We start from the raw sequence: 17644 nt of genomic DNA, 5'->3' as shown, positions 1-17644 counted from the left end.
CCATTTCATACATTACAGGAAGTGAAAAAACACCACATTTCTATGGCCAGCAAACTAGTCTTTTAGTGGCTTTAAAACATCTGTGCTTCAGAAAACTTGTGGTGAAATGTACGCACCAAGCCTCAAGCCAACTGCATCTCCTGAGAGTGGGTTCACTACTTAATTTTAGATGTGCAAATGCCCTTCAGCTGTTGACAGGAAATGTGTGGTCCCACTGTGCCAAAACAAAGTCCTAAACCAGCCAGTCTGAACTACTGCACAGCCAGGACACCTAGTTTGTCTGCAAGCCACCAGCCCAGTCTCCACCAGTCTGGTGGCTTCCAGATGTTGTGGACCACAACAGCCATCAGCCCCAGCCAGCAAGGGAATACTTTGAAGAACATCTACCAGGCAAAGAAGTGGGGGGGGGGGGGAGGAAGCAAATGCAAAGAGGCAGTAAAGCCACTCTGATTTCAGCTGCTGGGATATAAATCACCAGGACCCAATAGCACTATCTCCAGTATTTACAGGAAACCAGAAGATGCTGTTCCACTGCACAAATAGCCTATAAATGATGCACAAGCTTGTTTAATAATGCAAAAGCCATCCTATAGCTCTCCTGGCCGTTCCAAATGCAGGTGTGGCCACAAAACAATGGCAGGAACTGGTGGGAAAGCAGGATTCATTTGGATCATGCACTCATGAAACAAAAAGACTTTTTAAAAATGACAACAGGGCCAGTAAGCAGTGGGGAATGGCCATATGGCAAAGGGTTTAAAAAAGATCCTACCCCCCCCCCAGTTACAATCAAGGAGCTGCTGCAGCTGCAAAGAGACATGGCTAGCCACAAGCCTGAGATACTAAAATAAAATCATGCTCAAAGTAGGAATGGCAGAGAGATTTGCTTCAATTCTCCTTTAAAGGTGAAGCTGCTTTATCGGCACTTTCTGAAGCAATTCAGGACCCGAAACAGCCATCCTTCCAAATTTGCACTTTCCCAAATTTTGCTAAGCAGTAATATGTACAACAACGTACATGATGCAGTAAAGTGTGCACAAAAATGCATATATTAGCAAACATAACATAAAATTGCAATATATTGGGGGAAATTGCTTTGCAAAAATGTGTATGTTCTGCAAAATTACGGTACATACAAACACATTAGGAGAAATTTGCTGGTGAAGTTCCATTAGGTCTTTAAAAATAATTTGCAAACTGATGTGGAAATGTGCAAAAAAGTGAACTAAAGATTGGAAAGGTGAGAAACTAAAATTGACACATTTGCCCACCAGATTCACATGTCATTTGAACACTGGATTGTAGCAAACATCTCTCTTCAGACTCTCTCCTAGGGCTTCAGTTTAGGATGATGGAAACAACACACACAGGATCACAGAATTGTAGAGTAGCAAGGGATCCCAAGGGTCATTTAGTCACATTCCCTACAATGCAGGAATTTCAACTGGATCATACATGACAGATGGCCACCCAATCTCTGCTTAAGAACCCCTAAGGAAGGAGAGTCTACAACTTCCCCAAGGAGTCCATTCCACTGTCAAACAGCTCTTACCATCAGCAAGTTATTCCTGATGTTATTCCTGATGCCATTGGTTCAGGTCCTACCCCCTGGAGCAGGAAAAAGCAAGCTGGCTCCCTCCTCTAAGTGATAGCGCTTTAGATAGTTTAAGACGGCTATCATATCTCTTCTCAGTCTCACTGAAAGAAGACAAAAGTAACTATGCCAGGTATTCAAGATAAGACATCACCCACCTAGGTTGCACAAGGCCCAGTTCACACATTGCAGAAGAGAATAAACCTCCTCACATTTCTACCACAAACTGACAGCATCTCCCCCACCAAAAAACTGTTCCCAATCTCTGCCGATCCAGATATTTTGAGTGAAGAAGGAAGAGGAATATGTAACAACATTGTTAATTAATAACTGTACATTGCTTCACTCTACTTCCTCTGGGTCATAAAAGATTGACTCTATCCCTGAACCGGCCTGACCTTCGTAATTAGCCTCCTTTATGGCGGTTGCCTACATTGCTCTTTTGTGCTGGGCAAATAGTCAACACAGAGCATCCTGCCTTTCCCCAAAGGGCTACCCCTTTAAGTAGTTCTCGTATGTCCAACGTAACCTCAGCCAGAATGTGCTTGGTCTGTTTCCTCTCTCGCTAGCAGGGATGCGTCAATTTTGGTTTCTCTCGGTTTCTTATTTTTTATTCTTAATTTCAGTTCTTCATATTTCCACATCTGTTTGCATTTTAAAAAAACCCTCATGAAAACTAATTAGCATTAAGTGAGAATTTCTCCAAATAGACTCATTTTTGGAAAGCTATTTCCCCATAGATATTGCATTTTGGTGTGGTATTTTCACCATTGTATGTATTTTAATGCAGACTTCACCTCAGTATATGCACTATTGTACATGTCATTGACTGGAGAGCTGCACTAAAAATTTAGAGAATTGCAAATTTTGAAGGATGGCTCTGTGTTTCATTTCATGTATCATTTTGGAAAGTGCAAATAATATAGACTCACCTTTAAATGTGAACTGGTTTTTCCAGGTTTTTCTTAATCTGCCTTCTCATGTTAAAGACTATGCAAGTCTCTGAAAGAAGCAATGTATCAGATTCTTATCTGGTGAAAACAGGCTGTTTATGGCATCTTCAGTTATGTAGTCACTGGGCATAACTTTATGACCACTGCTCCATAGCAATTGGTGTTATACTTCACTGTATAGATGGGTTTATGAAGCATTTGTGTATCCTTCTGCTGTGCTGAAGAAGAATTCTACGAAACAGTGGGCATATCTAGAATCACTGTTCACAACGTCTGTTTGCGAACTACTTCGGCAGCATTGGACATAATAAACAAAGCCTTACAGCCTGTTTTCACCAGATAAGAATCTGATACATTGCTTCTTTCAGAGACTTGCATAGTCTTCAAAGACTTTCAGAGACTTATAAGACTTATGGTTATCTGGTTTTATGTTTTCAAGAGAATCCATATTTTGTGACTTTCAGAGATTCATAAGTTTTCTGTTTATGTGTTTTCATATACTGTACGGTATTTCATATTATATAAAGAGTGTATATTGATATCGTATCATTGTATTTGATCATCGTGTTGCCTTGGGTATTACTGACTATTGTTTGCAACACAGGCGTTAAATTGTTTGTTTACTTCTCGTGTTAAAGGGCCAGAACAAGGGCAATCTCATTTTCTGCTTGGTTCATAGAGAATTTTTGCTCTATTCTAAATAAACTGCATCAGACTATCTCTCTCTCTTGCCAGCCTCTGCCTCTCCCTAAGAGGTTCTTCTCCTTTTGTTTCAGGCTTCAGAGAACTGGCACCTCTTTTCAGTAAGGTAAAGGGACCCCTGACCATTAGGTCCAGTCGTGGCCGACTCTGGGGTTGTGGCGCTCATCTTGCTTTATTGGCTTCTGGGTCATGTGGCCAGCATGACTAAGCTGCTTCTGGTGAACCAGAGCAGTGCACAAAAACGCCATTTACCTTCCCGCGGGAGCGGTACCTATTTATGTACTTGCACTTTGATGTGCTTTCGAACTGCTAGGTTGGCAGGAGCAGGGACTGAGCAACGGAAGCTCACCCCGTCGCGTGGATTCGAACCGCAGACCTTCTGATTGGCAAGTCCTAGGCTCTGTGGTTTAACCCACAGCGCCAACCGAGTCCCTGCTCCATCTGGGTCCCTGCTTTTTTCAGTACTATAGTCTTTTCAGTACTATAGTGCTAAGCCAGAAAAGGGAGGTCACCGATTAAGACAGGGGTTTTGTGCACTGTCTATTGTATTATTATGAACCGTATGCTACCTGTCCTGATTCTGCTCATGTACTAGTCTGCCATTAGGATTAGCAAAGATCATTAATTCCCATGTGGTTTACAAGTGTCTGGCACATCAGAACACCTGAAGTTGCACTCAGCTCAGTCCAAGCCCAAAGTTTCACCCTTTCTTGATCCCAATAATACTACACTCACCAGTCCTGAACACCTCAATCCACAATCACAGATGTAAGTCAGTTTTAGCAACAACCTCTTCCTAGGAAGCAACAGCATCATTGTTCTGTCAGATGGGCAAGCAATCTCTAAAAACTACCAGCATCGAAGAGTAGGGTTCCCTACTCATGGGGAACACCATGAAGTTAAAGTGGTATTAAGTACAGTATATAGATTTGAAGCAGATCTATGCCTCAGTGCCCAAATGGACTCAATACCCTCCACCACTGCACAAGGAGAAACAGGCTTCTCAAGGCATCAGTGTTGCAAGTTGCAAGACAGTTGTTTTCATAGCCTTGTTTTCAGTTCAATTCTAATTATTCTTAGTGCTACGTTAACTATCTTACTGTAACTAAAACCAACATAGCAATTACACAAGGAAGATTGCAGACTAGCAAGAGATTTTATGCAGGGTAGCCGCTTAAAGGAGTGTCTCTAACACTGTGGTTTTGTTTGTTTTAAAAAATTAACAACAGGTGTATCCCAGGTGAACCTTCTCCAGTCCCAAACATATTCATGGGTTCCATAAGTCCATCCCACTCATTTCAGCAAAACCTATTTCTAGAAGTCTGGGCGTGTGTGGAAATGAGGCTTAAGCACACCTAACTCTGAATAAAAGCAAATTGCAAAAGCACTTTCTTGGCTGTGAGTCTAAGTACATTACTTGAAATTCCATAAATAAATGGCGTTTGCTTCCATAATAGGGGAGAGGGTGAGAGTTCTTGTTTCAAAAGTTGCATTTCTACAAATGCAAGTACTAAAGAGGGCTTGACATTCTGTATTGCTTCCCCCGCCCCCTGAGCTCCCTATCCCTTTGCAGTTTTATTGGAAATTGTGTCAGTAAGTTCAATGGGGCTGCTCTTAAGTCAATGCGCAGGATTGCATTGCAAGTGCTTTCAGATCTTGCAGCCCATGCCTCCATGCACTCTTACTGTCTGTTGCCAGTCAGTGTAGGCCAGGGATTGGGGTCTGTGAGCTTCATTCAGGTGGTCTGAGACATGTCTGTGCAGAACGGTGGGTGCAGTGGCTGCCAGTCATTCTTACAACCTGTAAGTACTCCGGGAAGGTGAACAGAATGGATCAGAAGTGATATGGGGAAGAGGCATTTGAAAGGAAGCAGTGAGAAAGATATCCAATAAATGGGAACAAAGGTGAGAAGAACAAACTTGAAGTCATAGTAGGAGTAGGAGGATAGCAAAATACCCTTTTCTAATAGGTCTGTACTGTACATGGTAGTTACACCCAGCTGCTGTTGTTGGGTAAACTCATTAATAAGCTGCTGTCATCTTTTATCTAAAAAAGTTAATGGGAGGCTAGGATCAAGAAGTTCAGTTTTAATATATTTGTTTTTAATGGTGGCAATCTGTTGACGCCAAGAAATAAGGAATTTCCCCACCCTTCAGCACAACATGAGAAATAAAAATACAGTTAAAACCACACAGCATTTAGCGTAGTACATTACAAATGCTACAACTGGCACAAAAACCATTAAGTGTTCTGCCAAGACCCTCTGCAATTTTCAACAGGTGTGGAAGGTACTGAACTAGATGAGGCAGTGACCTGACTCAGTAAAAGGCAGCTGGTTATGCACTGAAGTCAATAGGGTATACAGCAACTTCAGTCCTATACCTGGAAAGATTTTACAATAGTCAAAAATGCACCCGTCAGCCTCAACTGTGAATAACATAAGACTGATACTTGCAAGCAATACAAATCTTTAAAAAGGAACGTTTACTATCCTCCAACACTACTAATTATTATTCCCAAGAAACACAACCAACCAAATTTGTACTCTTTTTTTGTTATTTTTATTCAGTTGTATCCCCCCCTCAATTGGAGCTTATTTATTTTCTTATGTTTTTGATTGAATAAATATATATAAACATGTTTTAAAAATAGAGGAAGAGGATCCTCACTGCAGATTAATTTCCCTCAGTAACATGGCCCATAGGTTTCACTGTTAGGGTATAATTATTTATTTAATGTATGTAAGGCTGCATTGACCAGGAAACAAAACTCTGGGAAGATACAGGAATGGATAAGAGCAGAAACAAAAAGAAATAAAAACAGTAGAGAGGTTAAAGTGGAACAAACCCACTTCTTACCTACTGAGAAGCTGCTTTTCTACTTCTTTGATTGAGCCATTACCCAGAAACTCCTGGCTACACTCCTTTCCCCACCTAGTTGGGAGTACTGTATGTCTCAGGAATCAATGGGACATACTTCTAAACAGACACATATAGCATTACACTGTTAGTAGACTGGATGTTGGTCCCTTCTGGTATTCTTCAGAAGAGTAAATTACATTCTGCAGAGCCTCTGTTTCCCATTCTGTGAAATGGAGGTAGTGCTACTTACTTCCCACCTGGGGCTGATTAATGCAAATTGGCCACAAACGTGAGATTCCTTAGCTAATTACGCTTCCTCCCCCAGTGCTTGCTAATTGCTTTGCATTCCCTAAAGAAGTGGAGTGTATACCTAAGAGCATTGCCAAGAATGCCCAAATTCTTCTGCACCCCAGCAGCAGCAGCAAGAGACGGCAGGGCGCCCACAGGGTCACCACTGTGTGGGATTTTGCCACCCCATGATCTGTTGGGCCTGCTGGAACCTACAAGTAACCTAAACACTGTCCAGGATAGCATATCTGAAGTCAGCAGGCTAGTTTAGGGGCCCCAGGACAGGCCACTGTCCACTTTTTGCCTAATGGTAGGGCTGGTCTAGAGGGGGGCAGGGTGAGACAGCAAGCAGAGAACTCTTGTCAATCAGGAGCAGGCTGAAGTTATCCTTGGATCTCCTGGTAGATATCTGGGTGAGTTGCAGCAGGTTGGCATGGATTTCTGCCTTCCAAGTTATAACAATAGCTTGTAGAAGTTTATTTTAAAGCAATCTGCCATGATGACGTCTGTCTTTGGGCTAATTGCTTATTATTCTCCGAGTTCCTCTCCCTTTGAGATGCGCTGCTTTCCTCGTATTGTTCGTCTTCAGTTATTTGTTTAGTATCCTTACCAGCAAGGCTGAAGCCAACACAACAATCATCCATAAAAAGATTGTTGACTTTAAAGACATTTTAGACAGTGTATCTATACAGCAGGCTCCTTTCTGTGTATGTTAAACATTTGCTGTCATTATGAAACCTACAGCAGCCATAACTTTCAAGTGAGCCCTAATGAATCAGGAGTCCAAAGGTCGCTGGCATCAGGGTTTGAGCTTTATATTTTCAGAAAGGCCACAACAGCCAGGGAGAGGCATCATTAGAAGGGCCATTTACTTTTCATAAACCTGTTTATGACTTTGGCATACAACTGGGAGTTCACATGATAGGGTGCTGATGACACGATGAAGAAAAAGGATTTTGTGCTTACAGAAAAAGAATATTGCTGGAAGAAGGCTTCTATCAGACATTTAGTTTTAGGACTTCTTTGGATGGAGAACCATTCAATCATGTGAGCTCCGACCTGCAGTCTCAAGTAGACATGAGATAATCCAGGCATAACATCTCATCTGCTGTTTAGGAGATGGAGACTGCCCACACCATACGTTTAAAGCACCCCCCCCCAATGAATTCTGGGAATGGTGGGTTACCTCTCACAGAGCTACAATTCCCAGCACCCTTAGCAAACTACAGTTTCCAGGATACTTTGGTGGGGCCGGGGATGTGCTTTAAAGGTAAGGTTTGTACGCAGCAGAAGTCAGGTCTAGGAGGTTTATGTTATGCTTTAAATGCCATTTTAAACTGATGACTTCCTTTTTAAATGCTCTTTTGATTTTGTTAACCGCCTTAGCTATTTCACATTAATTAATGGGGCTGCTTATTCTGATGCACTTTCCTGGAGAAATACTCTAAAATGAACTATCCACGTGTTGTCCTTAGAACAACAATCAGCATTGCTGCAGCAGATAATATTAAGCTGGCATATGAAGCTGCTCATGGAGGCTGTACATTTCACAGGGAAGTGTTTCTTAGGACATGAGGAACAGAGTATATACCAGAAGCAATACTTCCGTAGACGTGGAGAATGAAGGTGGCACATTGGGGAAGGGCTGATGCTTGCAGAAAGTCCCAGGTTAAATCCCTGGCACCTCCAAGTAGGGCTGGGACAGACTCCTGCCCAAAAGTCTAGAGAGCAGCTGGCAGCCAGTGTAGATGAGGAACACCTTTCAGCCTGAGGGCCACATCCCATTCCGGGCAATCTTCCAGGGGCCACAGGTCAGTGGTGGGTGGGGCTCAGGCAAAAGTGGGTGGAGCAACAAATGCATATCATACCTTTCTACAGTAGGCTGATTTATGCACACACACCAGCACTGCAGGGCAGGGGCGTAGCATGGGGTGGGGGACTGTCAGGGTGCTCGCCCTGGGTACATTTGGGGGGGGCGCAACTTGCACCACCCACCCGGCCGAGTCAGCCCTATGCCACTTTGCAAGGCTGGGATCTGATCAGATCTCAGCATCACAACGTGGCTCGAGGAGGGTGGCGTGAGAAGAATGCCAAGCATGTAGCCTCCTTCTTGGATAGGTACTTCGGACTCACAGGAGCTTTTTCTGAACAGTACAAGGCTCTGCATGTTTACTCAGGAGTTAGCCCCTCTGTCTGACTCCCAAGAAAGTGAGCATAGGATTGTAACCTAATTCCCTTAATTTTCACAGCACACCTGCAATTCTCCCAGTTTGGGAATGAATGGTCTAGAGCAGCCTTTCTCAACTTTGGGTCCCCACATCATCCCTGAGCACTGGCCATGCTGGCTAGGAATGATGGGAGATGTAGTCCAACTACAGCTGGGAAAGTTGATAAAGGCCAGTCTAGAGACACCTCAGAACCTACAGCTCTATGTCCTGGGTGAATACAGGGAGCTGCCTTATATTGGGCTAGACCATTGGTCCACCTACACTGACTGGCAGCAGCTCCTCAGGGTTTCAGGCTGGGCTCTTTCACAGCCCTACTTGGAACTGCAGGGCATTGAACCCGGGACCTTTGGCATGTAGAGCCGACGCTCTACCACTGACCTACGGCCCGTATGAGCACCTGAGGGCTTGTCTCCATTAGTGCAACTCCACTAGTCAATTTTATCTTGGATTCAAGCCAATACACAATTAATCTGCTTGATCAGGACCTTAGACTGAAGCAATCACCATGCTGGCATCAGCATGGTTACCTGGACTGGGGTCATGGTTACTGTGTGCCTGGTTTAAATTTCCTGAGTTTTCTCTTTTTCTTTCTTCTTCTATCCACTTTATTCTTCCTTATGTTTCGTTCTGTTTCTTGATGCTCTGAGTTAATGAGGGAATGCAGAGGAAGGTGATGGATGGAAGGGGAAAGACCCTGTTTGAGAAGCAGGGAAGGGAAGATCTCCCAGGATGGGGGCTGGGAGAAGAAAGGGAAGCTGCCAGGTGAGAGCTGGGAGCATTTGCCAGCTTTTATCTGTGATAAGAGTTAAGATCTACCTCCGATAGGGGACTTTGTATTTTCTTCCCCTCTCCCTCTTTTTTGCTTTTGTTTTTAATTTTTATTTAGATTAGTTTGTTATTTATTGTATTGTATGCTGGAAAATGTCCATAAATAAAAAGCAAACAAACAGGGGACACAATGTCCTGCAGCCATTCTTCTCATGACAACCTTAAGGGGAAAGCAGAATGGCTTGACTACTCACAGCACACGACACCTGCCAACCTGGTGGCACACCGAGCGGAAAATACTTCTCCCCCTGCTTTGTGCTCACCCCCAGCAGGGCGGAAGAGGAGAAAGCACTGCCCACACCCACCAGTGTGCAACCGCAGGCGATGCGCAGTGAGTGTAAGCCTTGGTGCACATGACCTGACCCAGAGATATGAGCTGGGCTTGATATGCCAGGCAATGGCCGGCCACCCACCCTGGCATGGCTGCAGGCTGTGCCAGGCTTCCTCAGCACTGCCACCTCCTCCTCAAACCGTATCCCATTCTGACTGGGTCACAGATTCCAACAATGTACAAAGAGCCCGTTTCAGAGAGCGCGGCCCCACCTCGAGCCTTGCCAGCCTTGGCAACCGTTAGTCACAGCCCTCTGGGGAAGCTCTGACCATTGCCCCTGTCTGTTTCAATGGGGCTTTTACAGGAGAATTTCCTGGGCGGGTAGTCCCCACTGGCACTTATCCTGCCCTCCTCCCCCGACTCCATTCCTTCATCCAATCTGCCCATTCTGGCTTTCTTTCTTTTTTTAATCTTCAAGATGTTCTTAAGAAAGCTTGTGACAGGAAATCCAGCGGCAGCTTGATAAGACCTCTGTCCCCGTGCAGAGTTTTATCCCCCAGCCAAAAGATTAACACACAGCTGTTTGTGTGTGTGTGTGTTTGTGTGTGTGTGTGTGTGTGTGTGTGTGTGAGAGAGAGAGAGAGAGAGAGAGAGAGAGAGAGAGAGAGAGATGGCATAAGCTGCAATCAGGTTATATACACACTCCTTAACTGTTCAAGTATATCAGACGTTCCTACTATTTTATGTAAACCTCTCAAGAGATTGTTATTATTTAATTAAGCAGTATTGATGCGGTGAAATAAGTAAAACTGTAGATCTTGGGTATATGCATATTTAGCCATTTTTAGGTCAAGGGCGAATAGAAGCATGGAGCATTTCTGAGGGCCTGGTAGTGTGTAAGTCCTCCACAGAACGGTTGCAGTGGCTGCCCAGAAGGTACAATATAAGAAAGGAGGAAGAGGCCTTCCTCAGTCTGCCACAGCCTGGTGCCCTTCAGCTGTTTTATACTACTCCCATTAGTTCCCAGTCAGTGGTAGTCCCAAACAGCTGGAGAACACCAGACTGGGGGAGATCGTGCTACATGATGGGCTAGGGGAGAGTCAAGTGGGGGTGATGGACCAAGGATCAAACAAAGGGAGGTTCTGCTTTTACAAAAGTCCCCCACCTACAAGAACATGCTGCAAACTTTCTGGATATAGATTCACACATCATCATCATCATCATCATCATCATCATCATTATTATTATTATTACTACTACTACTACATTATTTTAATTTATGACCTACCCTTCACTCCCTAAGGTCCCGGGACAGCTTACAACAATTAACATACAATGTTAAGAACAGTTCAAAACAGCTCACAGTTGCAAAAATAAGATGGAAACACACATCTCAGGTGTCAAAGTCCAGGGCAATGAGGTGTGTCTCTGGCATTTGCTGAATCCATGTTGTATTCAATGGCAGTCCCACATAGGTGTGCACTGCAATAATCCAGCCAGGAAGTGACTAGAGCACAGGGCACAAATCATTGTTGTCCAAAAGAGGCTCTAGCTGGTGAACCGGCTATAGCTTCAAAAAGGCACTGTTATCCCCCCTGAGGTATCCTGAGCCTCCAGTGACCGTGTTGAATCCCTGAAGCACCCCCAACCAACAGACCAGCCCTTCCAGAGCAATGCAAATCCATCCATAACAGACTGTCTGGGTGTGAGAACTTGGGACAAATCACACCTCTGCCTATTCAGGATTCGGCTTCAACTTATTGGCCACATTCAGCCCATCACAGCCCCCAAGCACCTTTCTAACACCTCAGCTGCCTCTTCTGGTTCAGAAAGAACAGAGAAAGTGAGATTATATTGGCTATCTATCCAACCTTTCTTTTAAAAGATCCAAAAAAAGAATTTCTTTCACCAGCTTTTAAAATTATTTGTTGCTGAGTTTCTCTCATGGCTACCAAATTTCTTTTCGTCATGGCTCCTGTGCCTTTAACAGCAAACAGAAATTCAGCAGGAAAAGCATGGAGATGCGCTAACCATTCACCAGCTAAATTTTGCTTCTCCCAAAGCTGAAATAGGTATAGAAACCGTGCAGGAAAGAGTTGGCAACCCTAAAATGTCTTCTAGTCCCTGGCCACTCTGTATGCTTTGTGTACATCCCATAGTAATGTGCATGCACCACTTTCAGCTTACTATGCAAGCACGCCCACAAAAATACAGGCACAAGGAGCAAATAAGGACAAATGGAAAAACAACCCTAAACCAGCACTTTGATAAGCACATGGACTCTGGATAGAAAATGATTACACCTAAGAGACTCTGATTTCTGACAAGGTGTGTTCAGTTTCCAGTCTCCTGGTTGTCTTTCATGAGTATAGTGTGTGTTTATATCAAAATAAATCCTAGGATGCAATACAAAAAAAAAACCATTTTTTCAGCTGCATCTCTGTCTGCCTGCCTGATATTTTCTATATGGAAGAGGCCATAGCATGTCCCTGAAGCAGCTCAAAGTGCTTGAGGGATACGGTGGCATTTCAAGCAGGCATCACAGACGCAAAGAAACATGATGGTATTAGAAGCAGCTGCTTGGACAGCAATCTGGGAAAGGGCCTTGTTAATGTGAACTGGCACCCGCAGGGAAAATTGGTCAGGTTCCCTCTCCGCATTTGGCTGGGTGCACTCTGCATCCAGTTTTGGGTCGTCTGCATATTTGCAGAATCCAAACCAAGGGATATAGATATCTGGCACAGCGCCCCAGCAGGAAAGGATGTCACACCTGCAGCAAACTTCCTGTCTCTACTGCAAAGCTACCTTGAGTCAGTCGGTCCAGCTACTAGGCTGGGAGCTTTGCCACAGCCTGTGGTAATTGTAGGCTTCAGTCCAAGTCTACTGTTTACAACAAGACTTCACTGCAGAGACTCAAGGATTCTCAAAGGGCATCAGGGAAGGGAAGATTTGGGCATTTCTCCCCTCCAAAAGACACAGACGAAATGCCATCTTCCTAGACCTAGGGTTGGTTTGTTTTTTAATGCCCCTGTCTCTGTTGTCTCACCAAATGCTGCACAGATTATCCCCACTTTTACTTCTCTATTTGGAATAGAACTTATCTTTGGAGGCGGGGCTTCAGGGAAAGGGGCCGTAGCTCAGTGGTAGAGCATCTGTTTTGCATGCAGAAGGTCACATGTTCAATCCCCAGCATCTCCAGGTCAGGCTGGGAGAGAATCCTGCAATGAAATCCTGAAGAGCCACTGCCAGTCTGTGAAGACAACACTGAGATGGGTGTCTCAATGGTCTGGCTTCATATAAGGCAGCTTCCTATGTTCCCCTCTTCTATCCAGGCTGAGTACTGACTACAGTCTTTCAGAAATCTGAATGAAGTACAGAAGAACCACAGTAACATGCATTTAAAAAAAAAAAAAAAATCCATCCCACTATAGGCAAAGCAGATTTTCCAAGCAATGCAAATTCTGCTGGACCAAAGGGCAATGGGATAGGAAAAAAGAGAGCACACATACCAACAGGCGGCGATAGCCCTATTGTACTATTTTCAAGTTTCTGAAAAAATGTCACCCAGTTCCTAGTTGATGTCAAATTTGACCCCAGATTTGCAGCACACATGGATCACATACCATATGGCATGCCCTGCCATCCAGTGCAGGGGGAAGGGAAAGGTACTATAGATTATAGTGACTAGAGTTTGGTGGATTAGATAACATCGATGGAAAAGAGATAATCAATAGGAAAAATTAAATGAAGAATTTCCAGGTGACACAAGGATTTGTTTGGGAATGTGTGGCCACTCTGCTCATCACGTAATTATCACTGCCTCTCTGCTTTCCTGCATTTACTTTTTCTTCTGCTTACAATCCCACCACTCTAGCATGTGCGTGGGACTAGCACATAATGAATCTGATGGCATGGGTGGTAGTCCATTAAAGCTTGTGCCATTAAAAAAAATGCTGGTGTGGAGGGAGAAGCACAGCAGTTCCAAGGAATGGGGGAATGGGCTGCTTTTCTTGATATTTGTGATTCCTCGTGATCTAAGCTCTGCTGTATAGGGAGTTGAGGGGCTGTAGGTCAGGGAAGGGCCATAGGTCAATGGTAGATCACATGCTTTGCATGCAGAACCAGAGAATTGTAGAGTTGGAAGGGATCCTGAGGGTCATCTAGTCCAACTTCTGCAATGCAGGAATCCTGCCCACCACCATCCCTGGGTGGCCATCAACCACCAACCTTTTGGTCAATTGCCAGTGTGACTTGGTAGGATGCATCTTCCTGTGCTCCTATGTATAGGAAGGTAGTGAGCCTTGTGGATGATTCAGTTTCTGCTGAAATGTATGTATATTTTGGGATTTACGGATGACTCAGCCCCTTCCACTCTCAGCAGTGACTGCGGAGGGGCATAAACGCATCTGAACCTCCAGGAAATTTGTTGGTTAACTGAGTAACACTCTCAGCCTAAGGTCTAGCTCAACATGCAAGTTCATCCCATGATGACTGCAACATCAAGTGATGACTGGCATGTGTGAAAGAGTCAGCTGCAATCTATCACCACACATGGTTATTTATATCACAAAATGCTCCAACTCAGAATCTATACTTTTTCAGTGTAGTCAAGTTCATATATTCCACTCCCAGCCATGGTGCATTGACTCATGTGATGTACATATGTGCAAAAGCAGCCCATAAATGATTGCCAAGTATGTCCCTGGTTCAGATCTAACTCAAACTCACCAGGTTGTCTTTGGCAAGCCACTACTGGCCTTCCACCTACAAATATGGGGATAAAAATACTGCCCTACCTAACAGGGTTGTTCTAAATATTACTGAGATGGTTTGTGTGAAGAACTTTCAACAGGCAAAAAAGCTCTGCTATGCTATCCTTGCTGCTGATGGGGACAGCTTTCCTAACTGTGAAAATTCTACTTTGGGGGAATATTTGCTCTTGCCTGATCTATTTAGTGGTCCTGAAAATGTGCCAAGAGGACAGATTTAATGTTGCCCAAGAAAAGAACTCAGCAGGTAGAACCCACAAATCCCTGGAGAAAGGAAAGCTGGGGGGGGGGGTCCAAGTCTTCTTTCTCTTCCATCCCTCCTGCTTGCTCTCCCCACCCCTTCTTTCCATAATACTGCCTAAGTAGGTTTACATCTGCAGCACAGGCTCCACTCCCCCCCCCCCCACAACACCTTTGTTGTGCTCCAGCAGACAATCACATCTCCCTGGGATGGAGCAGCACCGGATGGTCCCTCCTTCACCACAATATACAGAGAGGGAGAGCTCTGTCTGTCTAGCTGTGCATCTTCAGACATTGCCAGTGGCCCTATGTATAAGCCAAGGGAAAGAAGCCCAGCTTCTGTATCAAACCCTGTCTAGGGATCATTTAAAATCAACAACACAATGAGCAATATGCTTGAGGGAGTGGATCGAAAAGGAAAACCTGTGCTTATTCTATAGAATAAGTGATCAAAATCGCACCTCTCTTTATCTCATCTCTCCCCCCCCCTTATTTATTGCCTATAGCACGGTGCAGGCTTGGCACAAATACACCATCAGTGCCCTCCTGGCATTGAGAGCTGGGCAGCAGATGGGCTGTTGCTGCAGTGCCTGTGCTTGTAGGTTCCCAGCCATGCTTTGAGGTGTATCTCTCTCTCTCTCTCTCTCTCTCTCTCTCTCTGTAGGGTGGGAAAGGCAGAGTGGGCTTGCAATCTATGCAGGAGATCCCCATCAACCCCCACCTCCAGAGACAGACACACACACACAGAGAGAGAGAGAGAGAGAGAGAGAGAGAGAGAGAGAGAGAGAGAGAGATGCTGGGGTTATGGTCTTTCAGAAAGGGCAGCATCTTCTCTCTGGTCATGTCTTAGCCATCCCTGCAGATACAGGTGGGTCGTTTCCCTACAGTGCTAAGGAGAAGGAAACCCAAACACACACCCCCTTCCCTCTTTTCCCCATATCACAAGCAGCAGCAGAGATTGGGGGAGCGATGGCAGAATCCCTGCCACCCCTTACCCTCCCAACACACACACACATCTGCAACACCCCCCCCCCCCATTATTTCTAAGGCTCAGAGTGAAGTAAGGCAAGTGAAAGATCAAAAACACTTGGAGTTTCCTCCTGGATGGATGGTGCAGAGTGTCTGGTCCCCAGAACACCATTAGCTCCCTGACTCAAAGAATGGGCTGATTATGACCTCTTCCCGCACCCCTAGAGTCTTAAAATAATTGTGCCTCCAAAGAAGCCCCCCCCCTTTCCTAACCATACACAAAGATCTGACGATCTGGTGGGGGGGGGGGAGGGACGAAGCGAGGAGGCACAAGTGGCAAGGGAGACCCTTGGGGTCAGGAGCGATGTGGGGTGGAATGGGAACACACGTCAAAAGGGAAGATGGGTGGGATGGGGCAGGGAAGGGTAGCAGTAGGATGGGGAGTGGGGGTTTCGGAGTGCAAGTGGGAAGGGGGGAAGCGGGGAAGAAGGGCCGGAGAGAAGAGCATGACGGCGGGTGGGGGGCAGTGAGGGGGGGCTTCTCCCACTTACCCATCGCCCGTTGTTTTTCAGCAGCGGCGGCGGCAGCGGCGGCGGCGGCTCCTCTGCCTCGCGGGCCCCCGGTGGGGAGATGCTGGACTCCGCAGCAGCCTCTCGCCCCATCCCTGATTCCGGCAGCCGTGGCCGCCCCCCGGCATGGCTCAGCCGGGGCGAAAGCCCTCCACCCCCCTGCTCCTCCTCCTTCCCCCCTCCAACAGCAGCCTCTGCAGGGGAGGGAGGAGGCGAGCGACCCACACACCGGGGTGCGGAGCGTAGTTTGGGGAGAGAGAGAGAGAGAGAGGCGAAGGGAGCGCAGGATGAAGAGAGGGGAGGATGATGAAGATGGTGGTGATTATGAAGGCGCAGAGAGAGAGAGAGAGAGAGAGAGAGAGAGAGAGAGAGAGAGAGAGAGAGAGAGGCAATGGATCCGGGCAGAAATAGGGAATGTGTGCGGCGGGGGGAGGAAATCACCTCCTCGCGCAAGAATAATACTAATACTTCTAATAATAATGCGGCCGAGGCTCCTCCCCCGCCTCCTCCTCCTCCTCCTCCTCGGAGCCGCCAAAGGAGGGAGCCCGATGCTAACGGGGAGAGAGAGATCAGGTTGGGAGGGCTGCTCTCATTCCCTCCCGCCTCGCCTCGCCTCGCCTCGCCTGGCAGGTCTCTATGCTGCTGCTGCTGCAGTCATTCAAAAGCCCTGCGTGCGTGAGAGCGGGGGTCCGTCCGTGCCCCTTCCGCCCGCCGCTCTGCCCCCGAAGGTCTCAGCCCCCCCAAAAAAACCTCCTTCTGCCCCCGCCAAGCCAGATCGCCGCAGCTCCTTCCCCACCTTCCCGTCCCTCCTCCGGTTTAAAAATATCCCGCCCCCAACCCCGACGCAAAGTAGGGAAGGGAGCGGAGGACGGGGGAGGGAATGAGGAGAGAAAGGACTCGTCGGGAGGAGAGGGATTAAGTCATCCGAGCATCATCGTGACCCCCAGAGGCGCTCTCTCTTTTTTGCATCTAGGTAGGAGTCGAGGGTGGGCTCCCCACCATCTTCAAAGCGAGCTCAACCCGACGCCCCTCACAATACAAAAAGGAAAAAAAACGGGACGGATATTTCGAGTGTGGAAATTTACGCCTAGCAATTGGCGGCGGTTTTTGCAGCTTAAAGAGCTGTGTGTGTGTGTGTGTCTTTTTGTGCACTGGCGCTCCTGTTCTGCCTCTGCAATGGAAGGCAATACAAAGGAACGCCTTGTGTTTGGAAGCCGAGTTGGGAAGGGGTGGGAGCGGCGGGGAGGAGACGGCGGGGTGGGCTCGGTGAGTGTCTGAACTGGGCCGCACGACCACTTGTGCTGGGCGAAGGAATGCGCCAAGCTCGGGACCGAAGGGGGCGGGCGGTGGGGAGTAGGCCCTTTCCCAAGGCACC

General features: G+C 46.3%; 1 protein-coding gene across 1 annotated transcript in view; it reads right to left on the bottom strand.

Moving 5' to 3' along the window:
• MGAT3 (beta-1,4-mannosyl-glycoprotein 4-beta-N-acetylglucosaminyltransferase) overlaps nt 1-17412 on the bottom strand; it is a 48002-nt gene extending 30590 nt beyond the window's left edge. The window contains exon 1 of the mRNA XM_083701740.1: nt 16252-17412. The gene's annotated coding sequence lies outside the window, so the exon portion shown is untranslated. The remainder of the gene's footprint in view (nt 1-16251) is intronic.
• Between the last annotated feature and the right edge of the window lie 232 nt (nt 17413-17644).

This window comes from Podarcis gaigeae (assembly GCF_964106915.1).
Source record: "Podarcis gaigeae genome assembly, chromosome: 10".
NCBI lineage: Eukaryota > Metazoa > Chordata > Lepidosauria > Squamata > Lacertidae > Podarcis > Podarcis gaigeae.
Note: the sequence above shows the minus strand (reverse complement) of the source record. Positions and strands in the feature narration are given on the sequence as shown.